The sequence below is a fragment of the Hyperolius riggenbachi genome, chromosome 7 (genome assembly GCF_040937935.1).
Source record: "Hyperolius riggenbachi isolate aHypRig1 chromosome 7, aHypRig1.pri, whole genome shotgun sequence".
Classification (NCBI taxonomy): Eukaryota; Metazoa; Chordata; class Amphibia; order Anura; family Hyperoliidae; genus Hyperolius; species Hyperolius riggenbachi.
Genome location: NC_090652.1, coordinates 179,717,617 through 179,732,906, shown reverse-complemented (window position 1 = coordinate 179,732,906; position 15,290 = coordinate 179,717,617). Strand labels below are relative to the sequence as shown.

Sequence of the window (15,290 nt, the reverse complement as noted above, 5' to 3'; positions counted from 1 at the left end):
GTATCAGAAGTATCGAGGTACAAGATCAGAGTTCAAAGGGGATAGTCAAGGCAGGCAAAAGGTCATAACAGATAATCACAATCAAACTAGTACTTTAGCTATCAACAGAATCTAGCTAAGTGTAGGATTACAGCTCCAGCTGGTCCCGGCACACTTGCGGATCTGACTACGGATCTGGGTGCTCCCATGTATGTGATCGCAACGCCAGACAAAGAGCAAGTGAACAGCCAGCAGTATATATACTCAAGGACCTTTCCAGGACCTCCCTAATTGCTGGACCAATGAGAGTTGTGGAAAATGTCAGCTGATCCGCCTGGTCAGCTGACTCACTTCTGGCTGTTATTTAAACTCAGCCTCTGTGCGCGCACGCGTGTCACTCTGAATCTTGGTGGACTATCAGTCCCAGCCACACCAGTACTGTCTTGCAATGTATCTTGTGAACCGCTTGCGGGGGCCGCCTCCAATGCGGATTCCGCCGTTCCCAATGCGGATTCCGCCGTTCCCAATGCGGATTCCGCCGCCCTGCCTAAGCGGCATGCGGCGGTTTTTCTGCGTTGTGACGCCCTGCTGGACGCGGAAACAGCCGCCTCACTTTGAGAGACAGTGGCTTTTCCACGTTTCCTCACAGTACCCCCCCCCCCCCCCCCCCGAGGAGTAGGCTCCGGACAACTCCCACCAGGTTTCCCTCCTTAATTCGTCTGCATGCATGCGCGTCCCCGGTACCCATTGCCTCTCCTCAATGCCGTACCCTTTCCAGTGTACGAGATATTGTACCGAGTTTTGTACAGTGCGTGAATCTAGAATCTTTTCCACCTCATATTCGGGTTGAGCATCTACCAACACAGGAGGAGGAGGAGTGGGACCCACCTGGACTGCTGGCTTAAGAAGGGATACGTGGAAGGACCTTACCCCCCGCATGCTAGTGGGAAGATCGACAGTATAAGTAACATCGTTGATTTTCTTGGTTACCGGGAATGGACCCACAAACTGGGACCAAGCTTATTAGAAGGTTGTCTTAGGGTCAAGTGACGTGTGGACACCCAGACCAAGTCTTCTGGTCAGAACCTCCACTCCAACGACCGTCTCTTGTCGGCTTGACCCTTCTGACTCAGAAAGGCCTTCTCCAGGTTACTTCTTACTGTCCCCCAAAGGTCCTTAAATGACCTTTGCCAGGCCTCCAGGGCTGGGAACGGAGTGGAGGCTATAGGTAATGGGGAAAATTTGGGTGATCTCCCCGTCACTACCTGAAAAGGGAAAAATCCGGAGGACGAGTTTTTTAAATTATTTTGGGCAAATTCCGCGAAGGGCAGAAATCTGACCCAATCGTCTTGCGCCTCTGCCACATAACACCTTAAAAACTGCTCTAAAGACTGATTTATCCTCTCAGTCTGGCCATTGGTCTGTGGGTGATAGCCAGACGAGAAAGACAGCTTTATGTCCATGAGCTGGCAAAAGGCTTTCCAAAATCGTGAGACAAATTGGACTCCCCTGTCTGAGACTATGTCTTCGGGAATGCCGTGCAATCGGAAGGCATGAGTGATGAACAACTCGGCCAGTTCCTGAGCCGAGGGGAGTCCTTTCAAAGGCACAAAATGGGCCATTTTGCTAAAGCGGTCGACAACCACCCAAATGACCGCCATACCCTCAGACCTGGGAAGCTCACCCACAAAATCCATGGACAGGTGGGTCCACGGCTCACTCGGGGTGGGCAAAGGCTGCAAGGTACCGACAGGTGCCAGCCGAGAGGGTTTACTCTTGGCACATATCACACACTCCTTCACGTATTCGTTGCAATCCGCTGCCAAGGAAGGCCACCAGGCGCATCTGGCTACCAAATCCTGTGTTCTAGATGCCCCAGGATGCCCTGCATTCTTATGCGCATGGAACATCTCTAGAACCTGGAGGCGAAACGCCAGAGGAACGAACAGAACCCCTGCGGGCTTCCCTTCCGGGATGTCCTGCTGAAAGGGAATCCCTCCAATCCACCCAAGTTCCAGTGGCTGCCAGTATCAACCTCTGGGGAATAATGGTCTCTGGAATGGAGGGCTGTGCTGTCTCTGACTCGAAGCATCTGGATAAAGCATCTGCCTTAACATTCTTGCTCCCCGGGGTGTACGTAATAATGAAAGTGAACCTGGAGAAGAATAACGACCATCGAGCCTGACGAGGGCTCAACCTCTTAGCCCCCTCGATGTATTCTAAGTTTTTATGATTGGTGTAAACCGTGATGGTATGCTCAGCTCCTTCTAACCAATGTCGCCATTCCTCGAAAGCTAATTTAATGGCCAGGAGCTCCCTGTTACCAATATCGTAATTCCTCTCTGCAGGGGAGAACCTGCGAGAGAAGTAAGCACACGGGTGCATTCTACCCTGCAAGCCCGACCGCTGAGACAGCACAGCCCCCACCCCAACCTCCGAGGCATCCACCTCCACAATGAACGGGAAAGACGTATCCACATGTCTGAGGATGGGTGCTGAACAGAATAGGCCCTTCACGGTGGCAAAAGCATGTAAAGCCTCAGGAGACCAGTGAGTGGTATCTGCCCCTTTCTTGGTGAGACTGGTAAGGGGAGAAATGACCGTGGAGTACCCCTTTATAAACCTTCTATAATAATTGGTAAAGCCAAGAAAGCGCTGAAGGGACTTCAACCCAACCGGCTGTGGCCACTCCAGCACAGCGGAGACCTTGGCAGGATCCATAGACAGGCCCGTGGTGGATATTATGTACCCCAAGAAAGCGACAGATGTTACTTCAAAGATGCATTTTTCAAGCTTTGCGTATAAAGAGTTCTGCCTTAACTGATTCAAAACAAACCTCACATGGTTTCTATGTTCAGAGAGGTTGTTGGAGAAGATAAGGATATCATCTAGATAAACTAGAACAAATCTCCCCAACACCTCCCTGAATACCTTGTTAATGAGTTCATGGAAGACGGCCGGAGCATTACATAGCCCGAAGGGCATCACCAGGTACTCATAATGCCCGTCTGGTGTATTAAAGGCCGTCTTCCACTCATCGCCCTTTCTTATGCGTATCAGGTTGTACGCGCCCCGCAAATCTAGCTTAGAAAAGATCTTAGCGTCTGTAATCTGTGTGAACAAATCGTTTATCAGTGGCAGCGGATAGCGATTTTTTACTGTGATTTTGTTAAGCCTGCGATAATCGATGCAGGGTCGCAGACCTCCTTCTTTCTTTTTAACAAAAAAGAAACCTGCTCCAGCAGGTGACCGGGACGGGCGAATGAAACCCTTGGCCAAATTTTCATGGATGTAATCCTGCATGGCTAATTTTTCGGGCCCCGACAGATTGTACAAATGACCTCGGGGAGGTACACAACCTGAACGGAGGTCAATGGGACAATCGAAAGGGCGATGTGGGGGCAACTTGTCTGCTGCCTTGGGACAGAACACGTCGGAATACTCAGAGTACTGGTCGGGTACCCCTCCCACCTGAATTCTGGTTTGCCCCAGGATCAACTTTCCCAAACACCGCTGAAAACAACGAGGTGACCGAGTAGTTAACTGACCCGTGGCCCAGTCTATTTGAGGTGAATGGACTTGCAACCACGGCATGCCTAGGATAATAGTGGAGGTTGACATGTGCAATGCAAAAAATGATAATTGTTCCCCATGCAGTACCCCTATGGTGACCATCACCCCTGGAGTCTGAGACAGAGCACGATTCCGTTGCAGAGGGGAATCGTCTACTGCCGTGACCTGAATGGGGGGTCTCACAGGGGTGAGGGGAATACCCAACTCCTGAGCAAACTCAAAGTTCATAAAATTGGCCGCTGAGCCAGAATCAATAAACGCCTCAGTGGCCACAGACTTATTCTCCCATGTAATCGTACAGGGGAGCAGTAATTTCCTTTCTTTAAGGGGTGAAAATTGTGTGCCTAGGGTGTCACCCCCCACTACTCCTAGGCAAACTCGTTTCCCGACTTGTTTGGGCAGTTTCGCACCTTATGCCCTGCTTCTGCACAGTATAGGCACAGTTGTTCCGTCATTCTCCGCCTGCGCTCCATCTGGGTCAGTTTCGACCGACCAATCTGCATTGGTTCGGGTGGAGGCAAGGCCGGAGAGGGTGGAACAGACGGAGATGGCGTTACTAGGGGTGCAGCGGAGGAAGCCGCATAAGATGTCACCCTGACACGGTGACTGCCCCGAATCTGCCTCTGATGGCATAATCGACGGTCGACTTAAATGGCCGATATGATGGCCTCATCGACTGTCTTGGGCTCGGGTAAGGTTAACATTAGATCAGAGACCTCCTCCGACAACCCAGACAAGAAGTAATCCATCAGGGCAAAATTGTCAAATCTGGCGGTGACTGACCATCTACGAAATTCTGCCGCGTAATCCTCGACTGAGCCTCTGCCTTGTCGCAAAAGTTTGAGCTTCCGCTCAGAGGTTGCCGCAAGGTCAGGGTCGTCGTATATCACTGCCATGGCTTTAAAAAACTCCTCTACCGAGGTCAGAGCTGTATCTGTGGGAGGCAGATTGTATGCCCAGGTCTGGGAATCACCAGTTAACAATGTTTTAATAAAAATGACCCGTTGGGTCTCAGTCCCCAAGGATCGGGGTCTCAACTCGAAGTAAGATAACACTCTACTCTTAAAATTCCGGAAGTCAGACTTGTGGCCGGAAAATTTGTCTGGTACGGGCATCCGTATGTCATCACTAGGAGCGGATCGCACCGAATCGACTGACGTCTGAAGGGTTCGCACAGAGCCTGTTAGGGCATCAATGCGGCATTGATGGCATAGTACTTCAGTGGTTCCAATCCTTCTTGAGTGGCAGAACCCACAAAGTGTCTATGGGGCCCTTCCTGTCCACCCCTGTAACACTTAAGTATGGGGTGCCCCAGGGCTCAATCCTCTCTCCCCTGCTTTTCACGATTTACATGCTACCGTTGGGAAAACCATACCCCCCAACCGTCCCGTTTTCGTCGGGATTCTCCCGATTTGGGGGGGCCCTCCCGCTATCCCGGGCCCCCCCTCTCGAATCCCGACGGCTGGCAGAGAATAGAGGCGGAAAAACTGATCGAGGCTCCAGCCGCGGTACTGAGGGATGCGGGAGCCCGGCTTCAATACTTCCTCCCTCCCTCCCTCTGTGAATGCCCCTTAATGTATGTCCGTGTGCCCCCCTCTCCTCCCCTCCCTATAGGCAGAGTGAGCGCAGCGGAGCGGGCAGTCGGGTCCTCTTACCGCTGGCTGATGCACGCGTACTGTCTCTGGCATCCGACCTCCATGTGCTTCCTGTGACGTCATAGTAAACAGGAAGCACATGGAGGTCGGATGCCAGAGACAGTACGCGTGCATCAGCCAGCGGTAAGAGGACCCGACTGCCCGCTCCGCTGCGCTCACTCTGCCTATAGGGAGGGGAGGAGAGGGGGGCACACGGACATACATTTGGGGACATTCACGGAGGGAGGGAGGAAGTATTGAAGCCGGGCTCCCGCATCCCTCATTACCGCGGCTGGAGCCTCGATCAGTTTTTCCGCCTCCATTCTCTGCCCAGGCGCCCCCCCCCCCCCACCTAAAAGTGGAACCCTCCTCCCCACCCACGGTGACGGGCATTCTCCCCCCCTCCACTGACAACCCCCCTAATTAATCACATAAGGGGACACTGGGGGCACATTAGGAGGGAGGGAGAAGCTTAATAGCGTCCATGCGGCATCCATGCCGCATACGCATCCCCGGGCTGGTGCCTCGATCGGGTTTTCTTTTCCCCCCCTCGGCCACCCTCCTCCCCCTCCCACTGGCACCCTCCCTTTCGGGAGTAATTAATTACATTTTTTTAATAAACAATAAATTAAAAATATATATAAATAAATTAGTGGGCGTGGCTAGGGGGTTGGGGGCGTGGCCAGGGTCGTGGCCTAAGTGTCCCGCTTTCGACACTTACAATGTTGGGAGGTATGGGGAAAACTAATCCAAAAACATGGCCTGACATACCACTGCTATGCAGACGACACCCAACTATATCTTTCCTTCAAGCCTGGTGTGACAGACCCAACTCTAACTATAAACGCCTGCTTACGTGAACTACAGCAATGGATGAATGACAACTGGCTGAAACTAAATGCAGACAAAACTGAAGTCCTTCTGATTGGAGGGCAGAGCATGATAACAAAACAACTTAACTTGCAGTCTTCACCACTGGGAATAGGAGGCACGGATCTACGCAGCTCTGATCATGTGCGTAGCCTGGGAGTTCTAATTGATGGGGATTTAAACTTCAGAACTCAAATCTCTGCTGTGGTGAAATCATCCTATTTTCACCTGAAGAACATTGCAAAAATCAAGCACCTCATACCCCCAGAAGATCTGCCAACCTTAGTCCACGCCTTCATCACATCCCGACTGGACTACTGCAATGCTCTCTACACTGGCCTTCCAAAAAAGGTCTTGTACCGCCCTTAGCTGATACAGAATACTGCTGCCAGACTGCTAACCAACCAACCCCGTCACTGCCACAAAACGCCAGTCCTGCATTCCCTTCACTGGCTACCTATAGAATGGAGGGTCCTATTCAAGAACGGCCTACTGACATTTAAATCCCTGAATAATCTAGGCCCTGGATGCATGAAAGATATGTTATAGCTGCGTAGCAATCCCCGCATTCTCAGATCCACAGGTTCTAATAATCTAGTCATACCCAGAGTCCACTTGGAAGCTTTTGGTCCCAGAGCCTTCTGTCATGCTGCCCCTACATTTTGGAACTCCTTACCTCAACAGATCAGGACAGCCCCATCCCTGGACGTGTTTAAATCCACCTGTTCAGTCTGGCATTTGCAGAAATATAACTTTTGTTGTGTGAATACTTCATCCTACTAATTACTGAATCTGAGAGAGCCTAAGCGCTTTGAGTCCTATGGGTGAAAAGCGCTATAGAAATGTTATTGTATTGTATTGTATTGTATCAATCAAAGCTTTGTGCTGACCCAGTGCTTGATGGATGGTATCCACCGAAGTGGCAAGCACAGTCAGAGGGTCAGCGCGTGCGTCCATCGGTATTTTGGTCTGGCGTTCTGTAACGATCGGTGAAGCACAGAGAGGATCTGATTACCGGTTATCTGCAGTATCACTGGGAATACAGATGTATACCAGATTATAAGTGATCTGCAGTATCACCGATAATCCGATATACTAGCTAACCTCTGTTCACCTGAGTAGAGTGTAGTGTTTGGTGTAACAGTAACACTTAGAGGACTAAGCCTCAGTGCAGCAAGGAGTACTGCACAGATTCCTTCCGCAGACCTGAACTCTCCAAGACGGGAGGAGTCAGACTGACAGTAGGAAGGATAGTCTGAAAGCGACCCTCAGGAGGAAGGGTTGCTAACAGAGCGAGGAACCGCCTCTAACAGTAAGGTCGGTTCTCGAGGTCGGACAAGCCAGGTAGTACACACACGGACAGATACAGTACAATATCAGAAGGCAAAGGCGGAGTCTAAGCACAGGCAGGGTTCGGCAACGGGGAATCAGATATAACGAGGTACAGAATCAGGAGGCAGAAGCGGAGTCTAGGTACAAGCCGGGGTTCGGCAACAGAGTATCAGAAGTATCGAGGTACAAGATCAGAGTTATAGAGTTAGAGAGATAATCACAATCAAACTAGTACTTTAGCTATCAACAGAATCTAGCTAAGTGTAGGATTACAACTCCAGCTGGTCCCGGCACACTTGCGGATCTGACTACGGATCTGGGTGCTCCCACGTACAGTATGTGATCGCAACGCCAGACAAAGAGCAAGTGAACAGCCAGCAGTATATATACTCAAGGACCTTTCCAGGACCTCCCTAATTGCTGGACCAATGAGAGTTGTGGAAAATGTCAGCTGACCCGCCTGGTCATCTGACTCACTTCTGGCTGTTATTTAAACTCAGCCTCTGTGCGCGCGCGCGTCACTCGGAATCTTGGTGGACTATCAGTCCCAGCCACACCAGTACTGTCTTGCAATGTATCTTGTGAACCGCTTGCGGGGGCCGCCTCCAATGCGGATTCCACCGTTCCCAATGCGGATTTCGCCGTTCCCAATGCGGATTCCGCCGCTCTGCCTAAACGGCATGCGGCGGTTTTTCTGCGTTGTGACGCCCTGCTGGACGCGGAAACAGCCGCCTCACTTTGAGAGACGGCGGCTTTTCCACGTTTCCTCACACATGCACCCGATATTAATCATACAGGGCTTGATTTACAAAATGGTGCTAACTTTAGCACTGGCCCTTAGCACGTCTAAACTCAGTTGAAATGTGAGAAGTAGTGATCGTGCGCAAAGTACCGCGCGCAAAGTTTTGCGCGCGCACTGCACAGAGCACAGGGCGCTCCACGCGAAGTGCCCACTAAAGCCTATGGGACTTAGCGCGCGCATAGGACTTTGCGCGCGCAAAACTTTGCGCGTGGTACTTAGCGCACGATCTGATTGAGAAAACTGGTGCTAACCTACTTAGCACCCTGGTTAACGCGCCTTAAGACTTTAGACGTGCTAAGTAGGTTAGCACCTCTTAGTAAATCAAGCCCACAGTGGGCAACATTTCACCAGAGAATAATCACAATGAGTGCAGCATTTCACCAGAGAATAATCGCAATGAGTGCAGCATTTCACCAGATAATAATCGTACAGTGGGCAGCATTTTACCACAAAATAGTTGCACCCTGGCTAACATTTCACCAGAAAATAATCGCACCCTGGGCAGCATTTCATCACAAAATAATCATACAGTGGGCAGCATTTCACCAGAAAAATCGTACAGAGGGCTGCATAACACCACAAAATAATAAGTGTCCCCAGTTTAGGTAGTAGGTATATAGGTGTCCCCCAGTTTAGGAAAAAGGTATATAGGTGTCCCCCCAGTTTAGGAAGTATAGATAGATAGATATCTCTCTATGTGTGTGTGTGTCCCAGTTTAGGAAGTCGGTATGTAGGTGTCCCCCAGTTTAGGTAGTAGGTATGTAGGTGTCTCCCAGTTTAGATAATAGGTATGTAGGTGTCCCCCAGTTTAGGTAATAGGTATATAGGTGTCCCCCAGTTTAGGTAATAGGTATATAGGTGTCCCCCAGTTTAGGTAATAGGTATATAGGTGTCCCCCAGTTTAGGAAGTAGATATATAGCTGTCCCCCAGTTTAGGCAGTAGGTATATAGGTGTCCCCCAGTTTAGGTAGTAGGTATATAGGTGTCCCCCAGTTTAGGTAATAGGTATATAGGTGTCCCCCAGTTAGGTAATAGGTATATAGGTGTCCCCCAGTTAGGTAATAGGTATATAGGTGTCCCCCAGTTAGGTAGTAGGTATATAGGTGTCCCCCAGTTTAGGAAGTAGAAATATAGCTGTCCCCCAGTTTAGGAAGTAGATATATAGCTGTCCCCAAGTTTAGGTAGTAGGTGTATAGGTGTCCCCCAGTTTAGGTAATAGGTATATAGGTGTCCCCCAGTTAGGTAATAGGTATATAGGTGTCCCCCAGTTAGGTAGTAGGTATATAACTGTCCCCCAGTTTAGGTAGTAGGTATATAGCTGTCCCCCAGTTTAGGTAATAGGTATATAGGTGTCTCCCAGTTAGGTAATAGGTATATAGGTGTCCCCCAGTTAAGGTAATAGGCAGGCCCGTTTTTAGCGCCGTGCAGCCCGTGCCGCCGCCCGGGGCGCTGTTGGGAGGTGGGCGCTGAAATGGAGGGGGGAGCCGGAGCCGCTGGGAGGGCAGCCCGACCTCTCCCTCCCTCTCCTGGGCCGCCCTCCGTGCTCCCCCCTCAGATGCAGAGCGCAGCAGCCGCAGCAGCCAGGGAGGAAGCGCTGTAAACAGCATACCTCCCTGCGTTCCAAGCGCTGCTCTCTCGCCGCCGGTCTCTTCCTCTCTGCCGCCTATACGATGATGCACACACTAGTTCCGGCTAACAGGAACCAGCGTGTGCATCATCGTATAGGCAGAGAGGAAGAGACCGGCGGCGAGAGAGCAGCGCTTGGAACGCAGGGAGGTATGTTGTTTACAGCGCTTCCTCCCTGGCTGCTGCTGCGCTCTACATCTGAGGGGGGAGCACGGAGGGCGGCCCAGGAGAGGGAGGGAGAGGTCGGGCTGCCCTCCCCGCGGCTCCGGCTCCCCCCTCCATAATGGGGGACAGCTACCTATCTAACCTACGCTGGGGGGCACCTACCTAATCTAACCTATCCTGGGGGGCACCTACCTAATCTAACCTACCCTGGGGGGCAGCTACCTATCTAACCTATACTGGGGGGCACCTGTCTAATCTAGCCTATACTGGAAGGGGGGGGGGGGGCAGCTACCTAATCTAACCTACGCTGGGGGGCACCTACCTATCTATCCTATACTGGGGGGCACCTACCTAATCTAACCTACCCTGGGGGGCACCTACCTAATGTAACCTACCCTGGGGGGCACCAACCTAATCTAACCTATACTGGGGGGCAGCTACCTAATCTAACCTACGCTGGGGGGCACCTACCTATCTAACCTACACTGGGGGACACCTACCTAATCTAACCTACACTGGGGGGCAGCTACCTAATCTAACCTACACTGGGGGGCACCTACCTAATCTAACCTACACTGGGGGGCACCTACTTAATCTAACCTACGCTGGGGGGCAGCTACCTAATCTAACCTATACTGGGGGGCAGCTACCTAATCTAACGTATGCTGGGGGGCAGCTACCTAATCTAACCTATACTGGGGGGCAGCTACCTAATCTCACCTACGCTGGGGGGCACCTACCTATCTAACCTATACTGGGGGGAACCTACCTAATCTAACCTACACTGGGGGGCACCTACTTAATCTAACCTACGCTGGGGGGCAGCTACCTAATCTAACCTATACTGGGGAGCAGCTACCTAATCTAACCTATACTGGGGGGCACTTACCTAATCTAACCTATACTGGGGGGCAGCTACCCATCTAACCTATACTGGGGGGAACCTACCTATCTAACCTATGCTGGGGGCAACTATTCTGGCTACCTATATTAGAGGCACCCACCTAGCTAACCTGTACTGGGGCACCTACCTAACTAACTTATACCGGGGGCGCCTGCCTATCTAACCTATACTGGGGGCAACTATACTGGCTACCTATACTGGAGGCACCTACCTGGCTAACCTATAGCGGGGGCAACTATACTGGCTCACCTATGCCTGGCTACCTATACTGGGATACCTATTCTTGGCTACCTATACTGGGGGGACCTATACTAAGTGCAACTAGACCTGGCTAACCTATACTGCGGGCACCCATACCTTGCTTGGGGGGGGGGCGCAATTTTTACACACTCGCCCTGGGTGCATTTTAGCCTAGAAACTGCACTGGTAATAGGTATATAGTTGTCCCCCAGTTAGGTAATAGGTATATAGGTGTCCCCCAGTTAGGTAGTAGGTATATAGGTGTCCCCCAGTTTAGGTAGTAGATATATAGCTGTCCCCCAGTTTAGGAAGTAGATATATAGCTGTCCCCCAGTTTAGGTAGTAGGTATATAGGTGTCCCCCAGTTTAGGAAGTAGATATATAGCTGTCCCCCAGTTTAGGAAGTAGATATATAGCTGTCCCCCAGTTTAGGAAGTAGATATATAGCTGTCCCCCAGTTTAGGTAGTAGGTATATAGGTGTCCCCCAGTTTAGGTAGTAGGTATATACAGGGGCGTCTCTAGCCATTTTGTCACTCCAGGCGAGAAATCCTGTGGCGCTCCCATACCCCCTGTGATCGCCCCCAGTTCCATACCCCCCACCCCTCATGGTGAACACCACTCCTGTGGTGAACCCCACCCCCAAGACCCCCGAAAATCATAATGCAGCAGCGTTTCACCAGAAAATACACTTATTGCGGCATGGGTTCACCAGAAAATAGTTGTAATGCAGCAGAGTGTTTCACCAAGTCAAGTCAACAGAAGTATGGCCACTGTAATTCCCTCAAGGCCAATCCCCCCACGCCAGACAGATTTTTTCCCACTGACCCTCCTCTGCATCATGCTGTGTATATTTACCAGCTTGCCTGCCCTCTAATTGCACTTTTATCAGCTAGCCAAGTGTTTTATATTGCCTTACAACAACAAATCTGAATACAGCAGACACAGGACCAACCCTAAATCACTGAATGAAAGGCGGCCTGGGGGGCAGTCAATGCCTGGCTGCTACACAGTCTCTACATCCACGCAGCTAACAGTAGCAGAGAGAGAGGGACTGAATGAATCTCAGGACTCAGAAGCTGATGCTGTACTTGGATCCCTGACTAGGATGAGTGCCTTCTCTCACTGACTCATTCATTGCTGTGGTTCTTTGAATCATTGAGCTGAAGGAAATGAATGAATCAGTCAGTGAATTAGTTATGCGTCGAGTCAGGCCGCTGCTGCTGCTGCTGAGTAACCTGATACCTGAGTGATCTGAGAGGCATTTCTTCTCTCACTACTCAGTTCAGAAGCGCCCTTCCCTCCTCCTGTCGCCCTAGGCAAGAATTTATAGCTGCCTAATGGCTCAGACGCCTCTGTAAATGAATTGTATGTAGTAAAAAAAATCCTCAGAGAGGGAGTTTACGGTGCTTGGACAAAATTATTCCAATGACTTGGATTCCAATAATTGCATATACAGGAGTTCTGGATGCAGATCTTCAACTTAATCACAATATTGCTAAATCCCCGTTCCATGGGTACTGTACATCTCCATATGGATAGTCCCTATGCACAATCCGGAACAACTAGAAGTGCTTAAATAACCACCTCACCTCCTGTGATGTCTCCCAGCGGAATGGTTACAACGTCCCAGCTCCAAACGGAACAACTCCCAAGCCGGCCACTTCAGAAGGTAGGTCCCGGTGAGCGTGCAATAGGGTCAGCAGCGGCAAACCGTCTCTCGCCACCAGCTCTCACTCCGGCATCAACTTCCGGTTCTCGACTCCTTAGTGGTGATGTCACTTCCTCCAGTGCGTCTCACTTGTGCTGCTTAGGCCACTTCCCTGCGTTCCACACAGGCTGGTACTTCGTCTGTACACTCTCCTCAGGCAGATAGGCAGAAGGAAGTGTGCTGCCTAGTAGATAAGATTTTAAACACAATGTGGAGAAGGATTTGAGGAGGATCAAACCTTTATCTACATCTTTGAATAATTTATCTCGGGAAGAGATACAAGCAATTAAGGATCTCCAACATAATAAAAGCATTGTCATAAGGCCTGCAGATAAAGGGGGGAGTATAGTCGTCCAGAGTCAGGACGACTATAAAAGGGAAGCATATCGACTCACCGGGACATACCTTCTGAAGTGGCCGGCTTGGGAGTTGTTCCGTTTGGAGCTGGCACGTTGTAACCATTCCACTGGGAGACATCACAGGAGGTGAGGTGGTTATTTAAGCACTTCTAGTTGTTCTGGATTGTGCATAGGGACTATCCATATGGAGATGTACAGTACCCATGGAACGGGGATTTAGCAATATTGTGATTAAGTTGAAGATCTGCATCCAGAACTCCTGTATATGCAATTATTAGAATCCAAGTCATTGGAATAATTTTGTCCAAGTACCGTAAACTCCCTCTCTGAGGATTTTTTTACTATATACAATTTATTTACAATATAGATTTTTATCCATTTTTTTGTCTTTTTGATTTTTATAGTTTAAACACCTTTTTAAAGGGAATTAGTACGCCCTGGTGTGGAGGTGTGTATGCATATGTGGGTGTGTGTATGAAATGTAAGGAGACCTATTGTTGTATAAAGGTTCTTAAACAGATGTGATCTTTTAACCATATAAGAATAGAATAAATTTTCAAAGTACAATTAAACAGAGTGGAATTTGTTATGTCCAGCGCACCTCTCAATATATCCTAATATCCATTGTTTGTATCTAGTTGGCCAATAAATGGTGTTATCCTGATTCAAAACTTCTTCCAATCTTGACTAACATGCTCAGCTTTTGACTAACATGCTCAGCTTTTATGAGGTAGTGAATGCTAATATGGATATTGGGAATGCTGTAGATGTGATATACTTGGACTTTGCAAAGGCCTTCGACACTGTTCCCCACAAAAGTCTGGTGCAAAAGTTGAGGATGCAAGGACTGGGGAAGAGTCTGTGTGCATGGATAGGGAACTGGCTAATGGACAGAAAACAAAGAGTTGTGGTCAATGAATCGTACTCAAAATGGGAGACTGTTAGCAGTGGGGTCCCACAGGGGTCTGTACTGAGTCCAGTGCTCTTCAATTTATTTATTAATGACCTAGTAGATGCAGTAGTGAGCAATGTTGCTATTTTTGCAGATGATACAAAATTGTGCAGAATCATCAACTCTCAGGAAGATAGTGTCATATTGCAACAGGATCTGGATAGGATGGCTATATGGGCACATACATGGCAGATGAAATTCAATGTTGAAAAATGTAAAGTCATGCATTTTGGTCGTACCAATGGTCTAGCACCATACAAAATAAATGGGATACAGTTGGGGACATCAAACTTGGAGAAGGACTTAGGAGTACTCATCGACAACAAGTTAAATAATCGTACTCAATGCCAAGCCGCTGCAGCTAAAGCTAACAAAATTTTGGGATGCATTAAAAAGGAAATAAAAACTCGAGATGCTAGCATAATATTGCCCCTGTTTAACTCTCTACTAAGGCCACATCTGGAATATGGAATTCAGTTCTGGGCACCACATTACAAAAAAAGATATTGCAGTTTTAGAGCAGGTGCAGAGACGAGAAACAAAATTGATACGTGGGATGGAAGGTCTCGCTTACCAAGAAAGGTTAGATAAACTGGGTTTATTTAGTCTAGAGAAAAGACGCCTTAGAGGAGATCTAATTAACATGTATAAATACATCAGAAGGCAATATAATAGCTTGGCAGATGAGCTTTTGTCCCTAGGCCTTCTCAAAGGACTAGAGGACATGATCTGCGCATGGAGGAAAAACGTTTTAGCCAGTGGCGTAGCAATAGGGGGTGCAGAGGTAGCCACCGCATCGGGGCCCTTGGGCCAGAGGGGCCCCAAAGGGTCCACCCTCTATCACAGTATTAGCTCTCTATTGGTCCTGTGCTTGTAATAATCACTTCTATAGATGCTTTGAATAGTAGTAATCATTAACACACCATTCCCCATCCCTTCTTGCAACTCTGACACTGTGATTGTCTGTGGCAGGTTTTGGTGCCATATCAATTGTTATGTATAGAGTGCTTGGGGGGGCCCCATGTAAAACTTGCACCGGGGCCCACAGCTCCTATGCTACGCCACTGGTTTTAGCCATTTATTTAGGAAAGGGTTCTTTACAGTAAGAGTGATTAACCTTCCTGGCGGTAAGCCCGAGCTGAGCT

General features: G+C 49.4%; 1 protein-coding gene across 1 annotated transcript in view; it reads left to right on the top strand.

Moving 5' to 3' along the window:
• COL5A2 (collagen type V alpha 2 chain) overlaps positions 1 to 15,290 on the top strand; it is a 1,703,177-nt gene that overhangs the window by 1,532,226 nt on the left and 155,661 nt on the right. The window lies entirely within an intron of this gene.